The 22,455-nt window shown below is 52.8% G+C and overlaps 1 protein-coding gene across 4 annotated transcripts in view; it reads right to left on the bottom strand.

The window, feature by feature from the left end:
* pak4 (p21 protein (Cdc42/Rac)-activated kinase 4) overlaps positions 1-21,189 on the bottom strand; it is a 136,946-nt gene extending 115,757 nt beyond the window's left edge. For 3 of the 4 annotated variants that reach the window (XM_072549527.1, XM_072549528.1, XM_072549525.1), the window contains exons 1-2: positions 21,126-21,189; positions 1,429-1,503 (exon numbers count right to left, since the gene is read on the bottom strand). The gene's annotated coding sequence lies outside the window, so the exon portion shown is untranslated. Of the gene's footprint in view, positions 1-1,428; positions 1,504-10,117; positions 10,225-21,125 lie in introns of those variants that run through there. The other variant, XM_072549526.1, reaches the window with a different exon arrangement.
* Between the last annotated feature and the right edge of the window lie 1,266 nt (positions 21,190-22,455).

Below are 22,455 nucleotides of genomic sequence, written 5' to 3'. Positions count from 1 at the left end.
TGCTATAAATTCTGTGTTTTATGAACCTGCCCCACTCGCTACCTGACAAAGGAGCAGTGCTCTGAAAGCTTGCATTTCCAAATAAACCTGTTGGACTATAACCTGGTGTTGTGTGATTTTTTTTATCTTAATCCACCCCAGTCCAACACTGGCACCTTCACATCAGTGAGATAGCTAGAGGAAGAGCGCACCTGGAGAAAGACAGAGAGAGACGAGAATGTAGAACTCCTTACCAGATGGGGTTGAAGCAAATGCATTTAAGAGGAAGCTGGATAAATAGGAGAGAAAAAGGAACTAAAGGTTATGATAGTAAGAATGGATGGAAGAGGGGAGGGAGGAGACTTGCATGGAGTATAAAAAAACATGGATAAGTTTGGTTCAGTGGATACTTTCTGTGTTGCCCATTCCAGTTAATTCTTGGACAGAATGTTTCAAACGATCATGGTGCAAATGAATGCAACGCACATACTACCTTCTGTCTCAACACTTTTACTTGTGATGAGCACTGTGCAAACCTTTTGATGTGATTCACATAGTCCTGAGAATTTTCATTTTCAGATTACAGTGGAACACTGTTTTCAACACAGTTTTGAGATTTCTACAGTCTGGGCAGCCTTTTTGTCTCCCTGCCATTGGTCAGAAGGGAATACTGACTTCATCCCGGTTCAACAGTTTAACATCTGTCCAGGGCTGAGACAACACCCAAATTCAACCTTCAAAATATTCTCCTTGTACCGCACTTGTTGTGATAGACAATATTTTGAGAGGAGGAGAACAGAATGAAAAAAAAACATTCCTGAACATAAAAATTGGAGGATGTTTGAGTCTTTCTGTTCTGAGGTTCAGTGCTCCAATGTAGGTTTTTTAAAATCATAAATTTTATGTTGCTCAATTCTCAGCCTCAGCTTCAGGGACACCCACTGAGCATGATCCAGCCACTTCTCCATGGAGAACAAAAACTGCAACCACCCACCTCCACCACCCACAGGCCTGCTTTCTCGCAAACCAGCAAGCAGCTGAGAGCAGGAAACGCAAGAACTGGAAATTGCAACGACGACCTCTTGATACATGTCCCAAGAAGGGCAATGTAGCATTGGGGGATTTCTCTTCCTTAAGAAAAGGCCGTAGCAAAAGTGTCTTTAACTTCCGTGAAACCCACTCAAGTTAAACCATCTGTTGAAAAAGCCGCCTCATTTCTCAGAGCACCACCTGCATTAGATTATATTTCAGCACCAGCTATATTTAACACTTGGCCATTTCACGAGATAGTTGCAACCCTGCAGGCTGCAAAGGTTACAAGGGGAAAATTACACAATGTCCAACACATTTTATCAGTCTGAATTCTCAAACAGAGGAATACGGAGTGCACTTTTGAAATGTTAGCCAGATGTAGTAAAACATTACTTTGCCAGCAGACAAACAACTTACATTTATATAGCACCTTTGAAGCAGCAAAAGGCACGGCTCAGGATCACGATCCAACAAAGCTTGAAGCTGAGCTACCTGAGGAGACATAGAATGGGATTTATTTTTCATTGAAATAGTGATTTAAATACCACAATGCAAAAACCTGGTAAACTCACTAAGTTATCAGTGTCCCTGGGAGGGTTAGAACAAAATCAGGCCAGATTGATGCAAAGAAGTTCAGTTTTTCTGGTGATTGCAAGGGTCTCATAAAAGATAAAGGTCAAGTTGCTCTCAACCAAGACCCTCAACACAATACTTTAGGTTTATATTCTGAATTCTGGAGATTGAAATTTTGTGCTGTTTCAATATTTGAAAAAAATGAGTTGAATACATTGATAAAAAAATAGCTAAACAAGGTAACCAAATACCCTTTATTTTATCATCTCCCATCCTGCAACTGGCTAGTGATAGTGACCAAACTATGTCAGCAGCACTGTGCAATCAGAAACTAATCTGCCCAAGTAAGTTCATCAGGTCTTTGAAATGCACAAAACTGCATAGATTCAAAATAGATACTTAAGAACAGCTTTGCTAGGAATGAGGTGTCAAAAGTTAACGACCCAAGAGGCAGGGGAGACACTTATTTTAGCACACCTACATCAGTGATTTATAAAAAAGTTAATAGCATTTGTCTTATGTACAATCAGAATATTTTTATCTTGAGTGTTGAGAATCCTGCAGTTTCTCCTCCCAAGGATTTGAATTATTTGCCTCACTTGGCATGTAACTAGCTAATTACCAGGAGCAACATTCAAAATTACTTAAAGCAATTGAAGAATTAGAAGTTTAGCTTTGAGTCCACTTCAGCACGAAGGAAATCAAATGTTGTGTAGCTAACTTCACTGCTGTCAAATAAAATCAATGACCAGCAAGTTTAACTCAACTTTTTTGTTTGGCAACACTTGATGGGAACACATTTACTGTAAATGTAAGCATCAACACATTACAGTCTTTATATGTAGCACAAAACTAGAGGGTGACTGCTCTGTGCCTCAGTCTCATATGGAGCTGAATAACTCTCATTAACAGGAGTTTTCTGTCCATGTCACACCAGCTGCATGACTGATGGATCCCAAAAGACACTCACTGTGCCTTGCGTCGCTGTGGGTAAAGCCACAGGATATCCACCAATTAAACTGAAGGACTACATTGCAGTGATTTCAACATTACACACAAATGATAGACTATTCAAAATAAAAGTGCAGACATCATTGAAAAGCAACACAATATCCCGATACACTTAAACAGATGCCAAATCGGGGCCAAGACAGCAAAATCACTGAGACAAAGGGATTTGAAAGTAAAAAAGCCTGGAAATATGGTCACATCAGGTGCAACACCTTCATTAGTAAATTGTCAGGATCTAAAGCAATGTGAACCGCAAATCTAACTACATTCAGGATCATGTCAAGACCTGTTGGTAGACTGATTACCTGAATAGTTTTGTTTTGAATTGTTATGTTAAGTGAAAAACATCCGCTATGGCGCAGTTCTCAAGCTTTCACCATAAATTTCTCTGCCAATCCTGTATCATTTTTGCTTTCACCTTCTAAAATGTTCTCCATCACCACTCCTGAAGGCAGCAAATTATGCATAGCAAGCTCCCACAGTGAAAAGTGACAGTGATCAGATAATCTGCTCCTCATGGTTTTGTTCAAGGACTAAATACCAACACTGGGGAGAACTCCTCAGCTCTTCAAAATAGTGTCGATGGTACCTTTATTTTACATGCACCTGACAGGGGATTTGGTTTAAGCTCTCGTCTGAAAGAGAGCATCTCCCTCAGTACTACTTTGGGGCATCAGTCTAGGTCTTGCGCTGAAGTCTCCACAACAGGACTTGAACGCATAACGCTCTGAGTCACAGTGAGCATTCTAGGAGAAAGTGAGGACTGCAGATGCTGGAGATCAGAGCTGATAAATGTGTTGCTGGAAAAGCGCAGCAGGTCAGGCAGCATCCAAGGAGCAGGAGAATCGACGTTTCGGAGTATTCTACCAACTGAGTCATGGCTGATACAAACATAAACCCCTTTCACAATCTCAGAACCTCAAAAGACAGCTCAGAGCTAACTTCAAAGTCTTACAACAATATAATGAAACCAAACTATGCAAACACAATCGGACAAACAGCAGGAAAACAAATGGCCATAACTGATTTTTCATATTAGTTGAGTGATAAATGAGTGAGTGAGAGAGAGCGAGAGCGAGAGCGAGAGCGAGAGAGTGAGAGTGAGAGTGAGAGTGAGAGTGAGAGTGAGAGTGAGAGTGAGAGTGAGAGTGAATCCTGTTCTTTGAAAAAGTGGATCTTTTAAGTTTCACCAATCCCTCATCATCAGGACGAGATTAACTGAACAAGAGGATTCAAACAAAGGATCCCTTGGTTTAAAATGCTAGGCTTGGCATGAATGGTAGCATTTCACTTCTGACCCAGAACCAAATTGTCACTAACTAAGAAAGGTGATATTTTAAACTTTCCAAGGCTCCATGATTCTGTACAAGCCTGGGCCATTCTCTAATTAAAATTCCTGCTGGTCAGACTCACTGAGACATGCCAGTAGGTACTGAAGGTAACACTTACTAATCAGAATCACATGAACTGCTACTATTAAAAATGCAAGAACCAGCCCTGCTCACAGCACTACGTGTTAAATGCTGATTAGAATCATTAACACTTACCAGAGATTTAGCACTTGACATCTAATTATCTATTTTTAATGGAACAGATGTGAAAAAAGTAACAGTTTAATCCCTTTTCCTGTGGCAATTCTCTCACCCCATGGAAGCACTAAACCCCTGCAATGTTATAGTGCACTGGCCCTGTTACCTCAGCTTGAAGGGTATTTTCCTATTTGCCCTGACATACTCAGCGATGGGGAGCTGGCAATCAGAGCTGAGGCCAGGTCTTACAGACAGAGATGTACAGCACGGAATGTCCATGTTCTCACTCAAGATTGATTTCTCGGAGCACTCTGGGGCAGGGCCCAGGTTGATTTTACAGAGGCCATCTCTAATACCCATAGCACGACCCAGCTCAGGTTAACTCTGCAAGGATATTTTTCTCTGTTAGAAGGCAGGTTGAGAAAGTCCTGGGTTCCTGGCTTCTCTAAACTCTGCCATAATCCCTGTGGACAGGTACCAAAGGGAATTCGTTCACAGTGTGACTGTGATAGAGTGGGTCAAGACACACTCAGAATAATTTACATTTATACAGTGGCTATCAGAGTAAAACACAGAAGGCAATTTAAAGGCATAATCCTGACCAAATCTGAAAGTGAGCCTCATGAGGAATCAATAGAATGCAGTGAGGGAGGAAGGCTTTAAGGAGCATAGTCAGAGAAGGGAATACGGAGGTTATTTCTGAACTTGACCCATGTAGCTATATAAATGCAAACTGTTGCTGGATCCTTCTGCTCCATATGGCTAACAAGTGAAAAGACAGGAAGCCTCATAACATTTAAGTAGTCCTCAGGTACACACCTGGAACAACATAACCCACTACGCAGCAGATCAAGAGCTGGAAAGTGGATTTGCTCAAATATCCTGGGCCAAAAGACCTCCCTTCATCCGAGAATTTTACATTTTTCTATTTTGTCAGGTGAAATCATAAAAGGTATCTTGAAGCTTAAACAGAAAGCGTGTGGGCTGAAGGCCCACTCCAGGATTTGAGGACTTAAACTAGTGTCTTGCAATGCTGAGGGATTTATGTTTAGATGAGGTGTTAAATAGAGGTTCCACCAGCCTGTTCATTTGTGAAAGAAATTCCACAATACCATTTAAAAAGGAAGTGAAGTTCTTACAGTGTGCTGACATATAAACTAAAAGCAAAATACTGTGGATGCTGGAAATTTGCAATAAAACAGGACATTCTGGAGAAACTCAGTAGGTCTGACAGTATCTATAGAGAAAGAAACAGAGCTTACATCTGGAGTCCAGTGTGACTCTGCTTCAGGACTCAGTGTTGTGATCTGAACAGGACTTGAAACGTTAACTGTTTCTCTCTCCAAGATGCGGCTGGACCCGCTGAGTTTCTCCAGCAGTTTGCTTATATTTTAAAACCAAACTGGTAATTTGTCATACTGTTTCTTGGTGTTTGGTTAGACTTGTTGCTCAATTGTGAATAAAATGGGGGAAGTGTTTGAGGAGCTGGTTGGTAGATTAGAATAACTACAGCCAATATTTCTTCCCTGGCTTGAGACGAGACAATCAGGAAGGAATGGCAGAACACAGTTATTGAATGAGGCAGCAGGACCTCATGAGTGACAGGGTTTTAAACAAGTCAGTGCCATAATTAATAAGTAAAACATTAAATGTCCATTCACTTAGAGCTTTCTGTAACTGTGCAAAGCTGAGCACATTTACAAGGCAGTCAATCACCCTTCTACAGACTTTCCAGGATCACCGATGTCCACAGTTAGAAAGAACGACCGAGTTCAGTGACACGTGGGCATGAGTTGGTGGGGGTTAGGGAAGTGTGCAACATGTGTTTTTAAATAAAGCTTTGCATTGTTCTTTTCCACCCAAACAAACAGTCAGCTGTTTGATCTTTTCAACTGCAGGGGAATAAAGTTCATGACAGGGATGCAACAGTGAAAATAATGAAATATAGCCAATCTGGTGAGGTCAGAGGGCAGGGCATCAGAGTAAGGCATACACCCACACCAACTCGCAGCAGCTACCAGTCAGTCAGAGTATTATAGCATGGAAAGAGGCCCTTCAGTCCATCATGTCCACCTTAGTCATCGAGCACCTAAATCTTTTAATCACTGCTATCATTTAAAGCTGGAACTCTCCAGGTTTCACTCCAGTTCTTGATGAATCAGCCCTTCCTTCCTTAATCAGGCAATAAAAGACCTGTTTCTTCTAAAATAAGATGGAGGTGAAAGAAAACAGCACTCCCTAGAAAAGGCAAAAATTGCTTTCGTGCTGGGATATTTGGAAAGACTGGAGCCCATGAGTAGCTTCCCTTGTTTACAGTGCCCAATCGGATTCCCTTCCCACCCCTTTGGAAGGGCTGCACACCTTTTCCTTCTGTGGCCCTCAGATCTTGCATTAATGAGGGGGTTCGCACCATATAAGAGAGAGGCTAAAGGCTGCCGCACTGACCGGATTCAGAGCTTCAAAACACAGGAATGCTCAATAGACAAGCCCCCAAAGACTTTCCTCTGCCTACTAAATGCTGGGACAATCCTCGATCACCAATGATTCATCCTGTAATCAAGAGCCAAACTCTGAACTAGTGACAGCATTTGGGATCATTGGCAATCTTTTTAATACAAACTTCTTTGGATTAACTCAGAATGCTGACTTGCGACTACAGTCGCTCTTCGGTTCCTTTTCAGGTGAAAGGTCAGCCTTTCGTGCTGATTGGCCTGATTTTGGAAAAGAGACCCAGCCTTTACTGCAGAAGACCAGAAACACGGGCTCCTTAACGGGCCTTAAATAATTTCAGAAAATCAATTGAAAATTTACACAAAAAAGTAGTCACCACGTGTGGAGTTGTCCAAAACTACAGGATCGAGAACTTAAAATTGTGACTAATTAAGTCCACAGAGAACTCAAGTGAAATCTCTTTCCCCAGAGAGTGATTGCATGTGAACTCCAAGCAGGAATATCCGAGCTAACTAACATAGACACAATGTGTAAGTGAGGTAAGGTCATGAAAGGAAGGAGTATAAGGAGGGGGAGAGATGAAGAGAGTGGGACAAAGCTCTTGTGGAGTAGAAACAATGCTTTAGATGAGTTAGGCGAGATAGTCTGGTTCTGGTCTGTAAAGTTCATTTTTAACACTGAAAACAGAATCTGTAAGAGCAGATAATCGCCTGAAGAAAAATTTTAAAAGGGTGCGGGGGAAATACTGCAGGTGAATGTGAGTGATGAGGGTTTAACATATTGCCATAGCCTCCTCCTCTTTCTCTGTAGGTTACAGTTTGAGATGAGGTTACAGCACAGCAACGCTGCCAAGCCTGAAACACATGGAAAAGCCAAAACGTGAGCCTCACTTAACAACTGAGCCACAGTCAACCTACAGAGGGCAAAGCCCAGCCAGCACTAGAGGTTAGACCACCACAGCTCGGATGAGATGCATCTGCCACAGTTCAAGCTGATCAAACTCCAGTAAGCCTCCTGTTAAAAAAGTTGGAGAAAGTGAAAACTACAGATGCTGGAGAGTCAAGAGTCAAAAAGTGTGGTGCTGGAAAAGAACAACAGGTCAGGCAGCATCCGAGGTGCAGGAGAGTCAATGTTTCGGGCATAAACACTTTGCTTTGTTAGGGCTTATACCCGAAACGTCTACTCTCCTGAACCACGGATGCTACCTCACCTGTTGTTCTTTTCTAGCACCATGCTTTTTGACTCCCATTAGAAAGTTCAGATGAAGGTGCTGGGTTTGGGCCCCTTGCCCCAAGATTTGAGTAGGGTTAAGCCCAAAACGTCGACTCTCTTGCTCCTCAGATGCTGCCTGACCTGCTGTGCTTTTTCCAGCATCACACTTTACCGACCATAAGTTGAATCAGTCACTAATACTTTCTAGAAAAAAAGGTCAGAGAGCTGCCAGAATCCTATATTATCAGGAGGAAAGAGAGAGTAACAGGAAATGGCATTAGAAAATATGAGATTTTATATTAAATCTATTAAACATAAGTAGGTCCAGTGTTGAATTGAAAAGAGTGTTTTATTTTGGTGCAACTAAAATCCACCTCCATAGTAAATGGATTCTAAAGGAGACTGATTATTCTAAGATCTAATCCAGCACCCCCTCCACAGACCCCTGCTGTTGCTGCCTGTCACCACAGCACATGTGCTGGACAGGTTATCTAAGACTGTCTGCCAATGGGGTGAATGTAAACAATAGAGAGATTAAATTCAGGCCTTTAACAGCCTACTCTCCCAAACCAACCAGCTTCCCCATACGTAATCAAACTACCATTACCTCCCTTCAATGGCTGGCTCGGAGATCACTCCCAAAGGAAAATAAACCAAAGCCATTTATCAATTCAGGTGCTCACTCTGGGAAGAAAGCTGCATCGAATGTCATGGTGATCTCAAATTACAAATTCCTGGCAGCACAGTCACCGTGGGAAGACAGTGGAACAATTACATTTCAGAGTTAGCTTACTCAGTTGTTGCACACTTGCAAGTCAATAAATTCAGCATTCAACTGATCAGCAAGTGAATTCAATAGAGAAGTCTGAGACACTATTTTCATAGGAAGATCGCATAAAGAGCTGGATAACTAGAGAATAAGTCAGAGAAACAGATACACAAATCACTGAACCTGCATGTTATTATTGCCATTTAAAAAAAAACACTTCTTCCTTCTTGAAGAACAAAGCTGAGAAGCAGGGACGTTGTAATACACTTTGTTAGATCACATGCACACCCACAGCAATGTAATTGACTCATAAATGCTCTCTGGGCAATTAGGGAGAGGAAATAAACACTGGCCTGGCCAGTGACGCCCACACCCCATGAATACGTTTTTAAAAACTGTGCATAGTTCTGATCTGAACACTGTATCAAAAAGATACACAGGCATCAGAGAACCTGCAAAACTGATTCATGGGGATGAATCCACAATTGAGGATTACAACATGCATAAAAGTGTGAATTGGTCTCTTCTCTAAGGAGAGAGAAGACTGCAGACTGACCCAACCGAAGACTTTAAAATTATGGAATAGGGATATATACGGAGATGTTCCCATTTGTGGAGGAGTTCAAAACTAAGGACTACAAATCAAAAAAATCACTAATAAATCCAAGCTGTACTAAATAAGACAATCTCAGGTAAACGGATAATTTTGTGACAGTGCTAGTGACCCTACCGCCAAGCCAGGAGGACCACGTTCAAGTTCCACCAGCTCCAGAAGTCACAGGATCATACAGCCCCCTCAATCCAATCAGCACACGCCAACTATAATCCCAAACTAAACTCATCCTACACTTGGAGAAGGTGAGGACTGCAGAGGCTGGAGATCAGAACTGAAAATGTGTTGCTGGAAAAGCGCAGGTCAGGCAGCATCCAAGGAGCAGGAGAATCGACGTTTCGGGCATGAGCCTGAAGAAGGCCAGGCAGCATTCATGGAGAGAAAGCAAGTTAATGTTTCTGTCTAAATGATTTCATCAGAACTGAACATTTCTTATTCATGTACTTATCCAAATGTATAATAACGTCTCAGAACAGGTTGAGTAGAAGTATTAAATGGATAATTTTGGCTGCAACTAACCTTATTGCTCCAAGAGCAGAGAAGCAGAACTCAGTAAGCCGTGAAAACACCACAAGGTGAGAAACTATAAACCTTACGCACCAACAAAAGCAGAGAAAGATAAGCGAAGCTCAAATATCACTGCAGGCAGCTTTCAGATGATGAAAATTAGAACCAAATGAAGAAAAGGCAGCTTCACCCTCATTAGGAATTTAGAATGTTTGGAATTAATTAAGAAAATGATCCAAGTTGAGGCAACACCCTGAAAAGTGGGAATTAAATACCTTTCCTCTCATGAGTACATAGTGTCTTGTAACAACACTGTACTACGGTAGTGTACAAGCAAGGTACCTTCAAACACACTAATGTTGTTGTTGAGTCGAAGCTGTTTGTTTCAAAGATTTTCCATCTTAAGACAACTTCAAAAATACAGATTCAAAAAAAACAAACCTTCGCTTGTTCCCTGTGCAGACAACATCAAGAGTCCTGACCTTGCCAGGAGAGGAATTGAATCACCCAGCCAACTGCAATTCACAGGAGGTTTTGATGCAGACAGAAACCATCACCCACCCAGGATTTAATCTCAGCCATTCACATTCAGAGATACTCCACCCTTGAGCACAGCTGCACCAACTCGAGTCCTTTCACTTCACACAGTAAAACAACGGCTGTTCCTTCTCCTGCCCTGGTCATTAAAGGCAAATCCCAGTCATCCATAAATCACCAATGGCTGCTGTGTTCAGACTGGGCCCCTTTTAAGACACTTCCAAAGTTCATTCTTTACTTTCTCTCTCTCTCTCCACTTCACCTGCTTTGCATTCTGTCCCAACTTCGTTTTATTCTCTTCCCTAGCACCTTGACCCTCCCTCTTCACTTCACGGTCTCCCTCAAATCCTTTTCTGCCATATCTCTCTCATTTCTTTTCTTCAGGAATTTGGGGCTGCCATTCAGCCCATCAAGACTGTACTGTCAATTTGATAATCATGATAAATCTATTATTTTAATCATAATTTAACATGCTTTACCCATTACTTCCCATCTGGCAATTCATTTTAACCTCAGTTTGACCAGCTCCCACTGGTCTCACAACATCTAGCCAATGACTGTAGCTCAGACCAATCTTTGACCAAACCCGCTCATTTCACTTAGCTCAGTGGCTGACATTGCTATCATTGGAATCAAAGTGTCATGGGTGCATCACTCATTCTCGAGGGTGTAATTTAGGCTGACCACTCTCAATACAACACTGAGGGAGTGCTGAACTGTTCAGAGATATCATCTTTCAGATGAAACATTCAACTGAGGTCCTGACCATCCTCTCAGATGGATGCTGATCCAACAGGGTGTTCTCCCGGTGCCGTGGCCAATATCGTTCCAGCAATCACTAAAATAAATGTGGAGGTGCTGGTGTTGGACAAAGTCAGAAGTCACATGACACCAGGTTATAGAATCCCTACAGTGTGGAAACAGGCCATTTGGCCCAACAAGTCCACACTAACCTTCTGAACAGTATCCTACCCAGACCCATTCCCTTATTACTGCACATTTCCCCTAAATAGTGCTCCTAACCCACACATCCCTGAACACTATGGGCAATTTAGCATGGCCAATCCACCTAACCTGCACATCTTTGTACAGTGGGAGGAAACTGGAGCACCCAGAGGAAACCCACGCAGACAACGTGCATATTCCACACAGTCAATTGCCCGAGGTGGGAAGCGAACCCGGGTCCATGGGCATTATGAAGCAGTAGTGCTAGCCACTGAGCCACCGCGCCACCCAAAGTTATAGTCCAACAGGTTTATTTAAAATCACAAGCTTTCAGAGCGCTGCTCCTTCATCAGGTGAAGTCACCTGACTTAAAAAAATGATTTACTTGTTGCCATATCACCATTAGTGGGAACTTGCCATGCAAACTTTTTTCTACAAAAGGAATTACCCTTCAAAATTAATTGGGTATTATGTTTTGTCAAATAGGTGTGTGTCTGTACACAAACATAGAAAAGTTCAACCTTTTGATCAAATTGATACCCTGTGTTTATATGCCTCCTGAAAACAGAAACTTCTTCAGATATCCCATTTTGGTTCCAAGGTATGCCACCATGCACACTGTTACATTAGACTGTTTTTCACATTTACCCTCCATATGATCACCAAAATTTTCACCCAAATGAGGACACCAAACTATTAAAGTCAAATCAAGAAATTCCTAGTGGCAGTGATAGTTTTTGACTGTCAAACTCTGGACTCGCTTTGCAGTTCCCCACAGATGACTAGACACTAATTGCTAGAGTTCTGACTAACCAAATACTGTTAAAATGCAAACCATGCCTTTCTACACAGACCGCCTGAGCAGAGGACCCCGAGAGTTTTGTTCCAGCTCAAGGGCTGTGGACATCATGGTCAAGGTTGACATTTCTTTGGGAATCAGCTGACTCCTAGAGTATAATCAGGACTCAACCACATTCCTATGGATCTGCATTTACATGTAGGATAAGGATGGCAGATTCTCTTCATTAAGGACATGAGTAAACCAGAGGATGTTTACGATAATCAACAATGGTTGGTTGCACGTTTCATTAGAATAGCCTCTTTAACTTCAGATTTTACTTCATCCCCGCTCCCCCCCACCCCCGAACAGCTAAAATCCCTGCCAACCCCTCCCCACACCCTCATTTTTCCCCTTCCTCTCCCATCATCGTTCCACTCTCACATCCATTAATCCTCCTTACCCTGCCTTTCCTCTCCCTCAATCTCCCCCAACACTCCCAAACCTCAAAACATTCTCCCTCCACTCACTGCCCCATGTCCCTCAGCTCCCCCATTCTCACTCCTCCACACTCTCACTCACTCTTCCCTTCCATAATCCTCCCACTTGCGCTCTCTCACACACACACACATCCATTCTTCCTTTCCATTCGCCCGCACCCATTTCCTGCCCTTCCTCTCCCCCGATCATCCCCTCACTCCCATTCTCTTGCCCCATCTCCCCCATTCTCACTGTCCACCCCATCTCCTCTCTCTCTGTGTCTCTCCATCATCACTGATCATTCTCTGTTTCTCCCGCTCCCCCCCTCCAACCTTTCCCCCACTCCCCCCACAATCTTCCCCCAATATCTTTCACCAACTGCCCACCTCAACTCTTTTCTCCCCACACCCCCCATCCCATCCCCCAGACCTTCCCCATCCTTACCCCCCATCCTTCCCCATCCTTACCCCCCCCACTCCTTCCCCATCCTTACCCCCCCCACTCCTTCCCCATCCTTACCCCCCAACTCCTTCCCCATCCTTACCCCCCCACTCCTCCCCATCCTTACCCCCCCCCACTCCTCCCCATCCTTACCCCCCCACTCCTCCCCCATCCTTACCCCCCCACACTCCTCCCCCATCCTTACCCCCCCACTCCTCCCCCATCCTTACCCACCCCACTCCTCCCCCATCCTTACCCCCCCCACTCCTCCCCCATCCTTACCCCCACACTCCTCCCCCATCCTTACCCCCATTCCCCATCCTTAAACCCCACATTCCTCCCCCATCCTTACCCCCACACTCCTCCCCCATCCTTACCCCCCCCACTCCTACCCCATCCTTACCCCCCCACTCCTCCCCCATCCTTACCCCCACACTCCTCCCCCATCCTTACCCCCATTCCCCATCCTTAAACCCCACATTCCTCCCCCATCCTTAACCCCCCCCCACTCCTCCCCCATCCTTACCCCCCCCACTCCTCCCCCATCCTTACCCCCCCCACTCCTCCCCCATCCTTACCCCCCCACTCCTCCCCCATCCTTACCCCCCCCACTCCTCCCCCATCCTTACCCCCCCCACTACTCCCCCATCCCTTACCCCCATTCCCCATCCTTAAACCCCACATTCCTCCCCCATCCTTACCCCCACACTCCTCCCCCATCCTTACCCCCCCCACTCCTCCCCCATCCTTACCCCCCCACTCCGCACCCATCCTTACCCCCCCCACTCCGCACCCATCCTTACCCCCCTTCCCCATCCTTACCCCCACACTCCTCCCCCATCCTTACCCCCCCCACTCCTCCCCCATCCTTACCCCCCCCACTCCTCCCCCATCCTTACCCCCCCACTCCTCCCCCATCCTTACCCCCCCCACCCCACCCCCATCCTTACCCCCCCACTCCTCCCCCATCCTTACCCCCCCACTCCGCCCCCATCCTTACCCCCCCACTCCGCCCCCATCCTTACCCCCCCCACTCCGCCCCCATCCTTACCCCCCCACTCCGCCCCCATCCTTACCCCCCCACTCCGCCCCCATCCTTACCCCCCCACTCCGCCCCCATCCTTACCCCCCCACTCCGCCCCCATCCTTACCCCCCCACTCCGCCCCCATCCTTACCCCCCCACTCCGCCCCCATCCTTACCCCCCCACTCCGCCCCCATCCTTACCCACCCACTCCGCCCCCATCCTTACCCCCCCACTCCGCCCCCATCCTTACCCCCCCACTCCGCCCCCATCCTTACCCCCCACTCCGCCCCCATCCTTACCCCCCCACCCCTCCCCCATCCTTACCCCCCCCACTCCGCCCCATCCTTACCCCCCCACCCCTCCCCCATCCTTACCCCCCCACTCCGCCCCCATCCTTACCCCCCCACTCCGCCCCATCCTTACCCCCCCACTCCGCCCCCATCCTTACCCCCCCACTCCGCCCCCATCCTTACCCCCCACACTCCTCCCCCATCCTTACCCCCCCCACTCCTCCCCATCCTTACCCCCCCCACTCTGCCCCCATCCTTACCCCCCCCAATCCTCCCTCATCCCTACCCCCCCCACTCCTCCCCCATCCTTACACCCCTTCCCCATCCTTACCCCTCCGTCCCCATCCTTACCCCTCCGCCCCCATCCTTACCCCCCCACACTCCTCCCCCATCCTTACCCCCCCCATTCCTCCCCCATCCTTACCCCCCCCACTCCTCCCCCATCCTTACCCCCCCCCACTCCTCCCCCATCCTTACCCCCCCACTCCTCCCCCATCCTTACCCCCCTTCCCCATCCCCATCCTTACCCCCCTTCCCCATCCTTACCCCCCTTCCCCATCCTTACCCCTCCGTCCCCATCCTTACCCCTCCGTCCCCATCCTTACCCCCCCACTCCTCCCCCATCCTTACCCCCCTTCCCCATCCTTACCCCTCCGTCCCCATCCTTACCCCCCCACTCCTTCCCCCCCACTCCTCCCCCACCCTTATCCCCCCCACTCCTTCCCCATCCTTATCCCCCCCACTCCTCCCCCAAACTTACCCCCCCACTCCTTCCCCATCCTTACCCCCCCACTCCTCCCCCATCCTTACCCCCCACCCCATCCTTACCCCTCCGTCCCCATCCTTACCCCCCCACTCCTTCCCCCCCACTCCTTCCCCATCCTTATCCCCCCCACTCCTTCCCATCCTTATCCCCCCCACTCCTTCCCCATCCTATCCCCCCCACTCCTCCCCCAAACATACCCCCCCACTCCCCCCAAACTACCCCCCCACTCCACCCCAAACTTACCCCCCCACTCCTCCCCCAAACTTACCCCCCCACTCCACCCCCAAACTTACCCCCCCACTCCTCCCCCAAACTTACCCCCCCACTCCTCCCCCCAAACTTACCCCCCCACTCCTCCCCCAAACTTACCCCCCCCACTCCTCCCCCCAAACTTACCCCCCCACTCCCCCCCAAACTACCCCCCCACTCCTCCCCCAAACTTACCCCCCCACCCTCCCCAAACTTACCCCCCACTCCTCCCCCAAACTTACCCCCCCACTCCTCCCCCAAACTTACCCCCCCACTCCTCCCCCAAACTTACCCCCCCCACTCCTCCCCCAAACTTACCCCCCCACTCCTCCCCCAAACTTACCCCCCCACTCCTCCCCCATCCTTACCCCCCCACGCCTCCCCCAACCTTATCCCCCCACCCCTCCCCCATTCTTACCCCCCCCACCCCTCCCCCATCCTTACCCCCCCACCCCTCCCCATCCTTACCACGCTTCCCCATCCTTACCCCTCCTTCCCCATCCTTACCCCTCCTTCCCCATCCTTATCACCCCACTCTTCCCCCATCCTTACCCCCCCCACTCCTCCCTCATCCTTACCCCCCCACTCCTTCCCCCATCCTTACCCCCCCCACTCCTCCCCCATCCTTACCCCCCCCACTCCTCCCCCATCCTTACCCCCCACACTCCTCCCCCAACCTTACCCCCCACACTCCTCCCCCATCCTTACCCCCCCACACTCCTCCCCCATCCTTACCCCCCCCACTCCTCCCCCATCTTACCCCCCTTCCCCATCTTACCCCTCCGTCCCCATCCTTACCCCTCCGTCCCCATCCTTACCCCCCCACTCCTCCCCCATCCTTACCCCCCTTCCCCATCCTTACCCCTCCGTCCCCATCCTTACCCCCCCACTCCTTCCCCATCACTCCTCCCCCACCCTTACCCCCCCCCACTCCTACCCCCCCCACTCCTTCCCATCCTTATCCCCCCCACTCCTTCCCCATCCTTATCCCCCCCACTCCTTCCCCATCCTTATCCCCCCCCCCACTCCTTCCCCATCCTTATCCCCCCCCACTCCTTCCCCATCCTTACCCCCCCACTCCGCCCCCATCCTTACCCCCCCCACTCCGCCCCCATCCTTACCCCCCCCACTCCGCCCCCATCCTTATCCCCCCCCACTCCGCCCCCATCCTTACCCCCCCCACTCCGCCCCCATCCTTACCCCCCCCACTCCGCCCCCATCCTTACCCCCCCCACTCCGCCCCCATCCTTACCCCCCCCACTCCGCCCCCATCCTTACCCCCCCCCACTCCGCCCCCATCCTTACCCCCCCCACTCCGCCCCCATCCTTACCCCCCCCCACTCCGCCCCCATCCTTACCCCCCCCACACTCCGCCCCCATCCTTACCCCCCCCACTCCGCCCCCATCCTTACCCCCCCCCCCCCACTCCGCCCCCATCCTTACCCCCCCCACTCCGCACCCATCCTTACCCCCCCCACTCCGCACCCATCCTTACCCCCCCCCACTCCGCACCCATCCTTACCCCCCCCACTCCGCACCCATCCTTACCCCCCCTTCCCCATCCTTACCCCCCCCACTCCTCCCCCATCCTTAACCCCCCCACTCCTCCCCCATCCTTACCCCCCCACTCCTCCCCCATCCCTACCCCCCACACTCCTCCCCCATCCTTACCCCCCACACTCCTCCCCCATCCTTACCCCCCACACTCCTCCCCCATCCTTACCCCCCACACTCCTCCCCATCCTTACCCCCCACACTCCTCCCCCATCCTTACCCCCCCACTCCTCCCCCATCCTTACCCCCCCACTCCTCCCCCATCCTTACCGCCCTTCCCCATCCCCATCCTTACCCCCCTTCCCCATCCTTACCCCTCCGTCCCCATCCTTACCCCCCCACTCCTTCCCAATCACTCCTCCCCCATCCCGACCCCCCACACTCCTCCCCCATCCCTACCCCCCACACTCCTCCCCCATCCCTACCCCCCACACTCCTCCCCCATCCCTACCCCTCCTCCCCATCCCTACCCCTCCGTCCCCATCCCTACCCCTCCGTCCCCATCCTTACCCCTCCGCCCCCATCCTTACCCCCCACACTCCTCCCCCATCCTTACCCCCCCCACTCCTCCCCCATCCTTACCCCCACACTCCTCCCCCATCCTTACCCCCCCCACTTCCTCCCCCATCCTTACCCCCCCCACTCCTCCCCCATCCCTACCCCTCCGTCCCCATCCCTACCCCTCCGTCCCCATCCTTACCCCTCCGCCCCCATCCTTACCCCCCCACACTCCTCCCCCATCCTTACCCCCCCCACTCCTCCCCCATCCTTACCCCCCCCACTCCTCCCCCACCCTTACCCCCCCCCACTCCTCCCCCACCCTTACCCCCCCACACTCCTCCCCCACCCTTACCCCCCACACTCCTCCCCCACCCTTACCCCCCACACTCCTCCCCCACCCTTACCCCCCTTCCCCATCCTTACCCTCCGTTCCCATCCTCACCCCCCCACTCCTTCCCAATCACTCCTCCCCCATCCTTACCCCCCACACTCCTCCCCCATCCTTACCCCCCACACTCCGCCCACATCCTTACCCCCCACACTCCGCCCACATCCTTACCCCCCACACTCCGCCGCCATCCCTACCCCCCCCACTCCTTCCCAATCACTCCTCCCCCATCCTTACCCCTCCGTCCCCATCCTTACCCCTCCGCCCCCATCCTTACCCCCCCACACTCCTCCCCCATCCTCCCCCATCCTTACACCCCTTCCCCATCCTTACCCCCCCTTCCCCATCCTTACCCCTCCGTCCCCATCCTTACCCCCCCACTCCTCCCCCATCCTTACCCCCCTTCCCCATCCTTACCCCTCCGTCCCCATCCTTACCCCCCCCACTCCTTCCCCATCACTCCTCTCCCACCCTTACCCCCCACTCCTCCCCCATCCTTACCCCCTTCCCCATCCTTACCCCTCCGTCCCCACCCTTACCCCCCTTCCCCATCCTTACCCCTCCGTCCCCATCCTTACCCCCCCCACTCCTTCCCAATCACTCCTCCCCCATCCCTACCCCCCACACTCCTCCCCATCCCTACCCCCCACACTCCTCCCCATCCCTACCCCCCACACTCCTCCCCCATCCCTACCCCCCACACTCCTCCCCCATCCCTACCCCCACACTCCTCCCCCATCCCTACCCCCCACACTCCTCCCCCATCCCTACCCCCCACACTCCTCCCCCATCCCTACCCCCCACACTCCTCCCCCATCCCTACCCCCCACACTCCTCCCCCATCCCTACCCCCCCACACTCCTCCCCCATCCCTACCCCTCCTCCCCCATCCCTACCCCTCCGTCCCCATCCTTACCCCTCCGTCCCCATCCTTACCCCCCTTCCCCATCCTTACCCCTCCGTCCCCATCCTTACCCCCTCCGTCCCCATCCTTACCCCCCTTCCCCATCCTTACCCCTCCGTCCCATCCTTACCCCCCCACTCCTTCCCAATCACTCCTCCCCCATCCCTACCCCCCACACTCCTCCCCCATCCCTACCCCGGGATCACTCCTCCCCCACCCTTACCCCGGATCACTCCTCCCCCACCCTTACCCCGGATCACTCCTCCCCCACCCTTACCCCGGATCACTCCTCCCCCACCCTTACCCCGGATCACTCCTCCCCCACCCTTACCCCGGATCACTCCTCCCCACCCTTACCCCCCACACTCCTCCCCCATCCCTACCCCCCACACTCCTCCCCCACCCTTACCCCCCATCACTCCTCCCCCATCCTTACCCCCCCCCACTCCTCCCCCATCCTACCCCCCCCCACTCCCCCCCATCCTTATCCCCATCACCCTCCCCCATCCTACCCCCCATCACTCCACCCCCATCCTACCCCCCCACACTCCTCCCCCATCCTACCCCCCCCCACTCCTCCCCCATCCTTACCCCCATCACTCCTCCCCCATCCCTACCCCCCACACTCCTCCCCCACCCTTACCCCCCCATCACTCCTCCCCCATCCTTACCCCCCCCCACTCCACCCCCATCCTTACCCCCCCCACTCCTCCCCCATCCTTACCCCCCCCCACTCCTCCCCCATCCTTACCCCCCCCCACTCCACCCCCACCCTACCCCCAACACTCCTCCCCCACCTTACCCCCCATCACTCCTCCCCCACCTTACCCCCCCCCACTCCTCCCCCATCCTATCCCCATCACTCCTCACCCATCCTTACCCCCATCACTCCTCCCCCATCCTTACCCCCCATCACTCCTCCCCCATCCTTACCCCCCCCCACTCCACCCCCATCCTACCCCCCCCACTCCTCCCCCATCCTTACCCCCCCCACTCCTCCCCCATCCTTACCCCCCCCACTCCTCCCCCATCCTTACCCCCCATCACTCCTCCCCACCCCTTACCCCCACCCTCCCCATCACTCCTCCCCCACCCTTACCCCCCCATCACTCCTCCCCACCTACCCCCCCCCACACCCCCCCCACCTCCCCCCCCACTCCTCCCCCACCCTTACCCCCCATCACTCCTCCCCATCCTTACCCCCCATCACTCCTCCCCCCATCCTTACCCCCCATCACTCCTCCCCCTCCTTACCCCCCATCACTCCTCCCCCATCCTTACCCCCCATCACTCCTCCCCCACCCTTACCCCCCCACTCCTTCCCCATCACTCCTCCCCCACCCTTACCCCCCATCCACCTCCTCCCCCACCCTTACCCCCCCACTCCTTCCCCATCACTCCTCCCCCACCCTTACCCCCCCACTCCTTCCCCATCACTCCTCCCCACCCTTACCCCCCCACTCCTTCCCCATCACTCCTCCCCCACCCCTTACCCCCCCACTCCTTCCCCATCACTCCTCCCCCACCCTTACCCCCCATCACTCCTCCCCCATCCTTACCCCCCATCACTCCTCCCCCATCCTTACCCCCCATCACTCCTCCCCACCCTTACCCCCCCACCCTCCCACACTCCTCCCCCCCCCCCCCCCCCCCCCCCCCCCCCCCCCCCCCCCCCCCCCCCCCCCCCCCCCCCCCCCCCCCCCCCCCCCCCCCCCCCCCCCCCCCCCCCCCCCCCCCCCCCCCACCCCCCCCCCCCCCCCCACCCCCCCCCCCCCCCCCCCCCCCCCCCCCCCTCCCCCCCCCCCCCCCCCCCCCCCCCCCCCCCCCCCCCCCCCCCCCCCCCCCCCCCCCCCCCCCCCCCCCCCCCCCCCCCCCCCCCCCCCCCCCCCCCCCCCCCCCCCCCCCCCCCCACCCCCCCCACCCCCCCCCACCCCCCCCCCCCCCCCCCCCCCCCCCCCCCCCCCCCCCCCCCCCCCCCCCCCCCCCCCCCTCCCCCCCCCCCCCCCCTCCCCCCCCCCCCCCCCCACCCCCCCCATCCTTACCCCCCATCACTCCTCCCCCATCCTTACCCCCCATCACTCCTCCCCCACCCTTACCCCCCCCACTCCTTCCCCATCCACTCTCCCCCACCCTTACCCCCCATCACTCCTCCCCCCACCCTTACCCCCCATCACTCCTCCCCCCCACCCTTACCCCCCATCACTCCTCCCCCACCCTTACCCCCCATCACTCCTCCCCCACCCTTACCCCCCCACTCCTTCCCCATCACTCCTCCCCCACCCTTACCCCCCATCACTCCTCCCCCATCCTTACCCCCCCCACTCCTCCCCCATCCCTTACCCCCCCCCACTCCTCCCCCATCCTTACCCCCCCACTCCTCCCCCACCCTTACCCCCCCCCACTCCTCCCCCACCCTTACCCCCCCCACTCCTCCCCCATCCTTACCCCCCCCACTCCTCCCCCACCCTTACCCCCCCCCACTCCTCCCCACCCTTACCCCCCCCACTCCTCCCCCCACCCTTACCCCCCACTACCCTCCATTCTATCCCCTCCCCAATATCCCCCTCCATTCCCCACCCCCTGGACTGACCTGTCCGGCTGCTGTTGCCGGTTGTGAGGGTGAGGGGTGGGGGTGGGGGTGGGGAGATTGTGAGGGTGGGGGGGTGGGGGTGGGGAGATTGTGAGGGTGGGGGTGGGGAGATTGTGAGGGTGGGGGGTTGTTCTTGTTGTTTTGGGGGGGGGGGGGGGGGGGGGGGGGTCAGGAAGGAGATTTTTTTTCAGGGTTTCACCGCCACATCCGGAGATTCCCGAACCGCAGGCGCCGCATCCGGGCAACCAGGTCTCCCTGGCAACCGGATTAGACCATCTCACACTCTGGAGGGGGGGAAGAGGGAGAGACCATCTCTCCCCATTGGAGGCGGGAGACAGGAGAGACTAATTCCCAGACAGGAGTGGGGGTGGGAGGGAGAGACCATCTCTCCCCTTGGAAGGGGGATGGAACAGACCATCTCACCAAATGGGGGGAGCTGAGTGCAAATCTTGACCAATTTGCGCACAGCAAGCTCCCGCAGGCAGCATTATGAGGAAGACCAGTTTATTTGTGTTTAGAGATGTTGATTTTTAAAATTGATTTGTGCTCAGATTAAGGTTCTGGATGTAGGTTTTGCTCGCTGAGCTGGAAGGTTCGTTTCCAGATGTTTCGTCACCATACTAGGTCACATCTTCAGTGGGCCCCCAGACAAAGCCCTGCAGCAATGTTTCACCTGGAGGCCCACTGAACGATGTTACCCTGGTACGGTGATGAAACATCTGGAATTAACCTTCCAGCTCAGCGAGCAAACCTAAATCCAAGACATTGATTGGAGGCTAAACAGATTTGGGGGAGAGATCCCCTGCCGTTCCTGCAAAGAGACACGGGGATCCTCTTCATCGGGCCAAGGGGTGGCAGACTTGGCCTTGGTTTAACATCTCACCTCAGAGCCAGCTTGAAGAAGGGTTACACCAGAAACGTTGACTTCTCCACCTCCTGACACTGCCTGGCTTGCTGTGTTCCCCCAGCCTCCTGCCTGTCTACTTTGGATTCCAGCATTTTATTGGCTCCTGTGACAGGGCTGCACTCCCTTAGCACAACACGGAGGATTTGTGATTGAGGGGTATCCGAGGGAAACAAAGTCACTACCTCTCTCACTGTCAACAGTTTTGGTCAAAACTAATTCTCTGTCAGATCTCATTCTGAAATCACTGGCCTGGACAATAAATGATTTGGAGACCTGGTGTTGGACTAGGGTGTACAAAGTTAAAAATCACACAACACCAGGTTATAATCCAATATGTTATTTGGAAGCATTAGCTTTCAGAGCGCTTTGTCAATCACCTAATGAAGGAGCACTAGCTTTCAGAGCGCTTTGTCAATCACCTAA

This window comes from Chiloscyllium punctatum, chromosome 29, assembly GCF_047496795.1.
Source record: "Chiloscyllium punctatum isolate Juve2018m chromosome 29, sChiPun1.3, whole genome shotgun sequence".
Lineage (NCBI taxonomy): Eukaryota > Metazoa > Chordata > Chondrichthyes > Orectolobiformes > Hemiscylliidae > Chiloscyllium > Chiloscyllium punctatum.
Note: the sequence above shows the minus strand (reverse complement) of the source record. Positions and strands in the feature narration are given on the sequence as shown.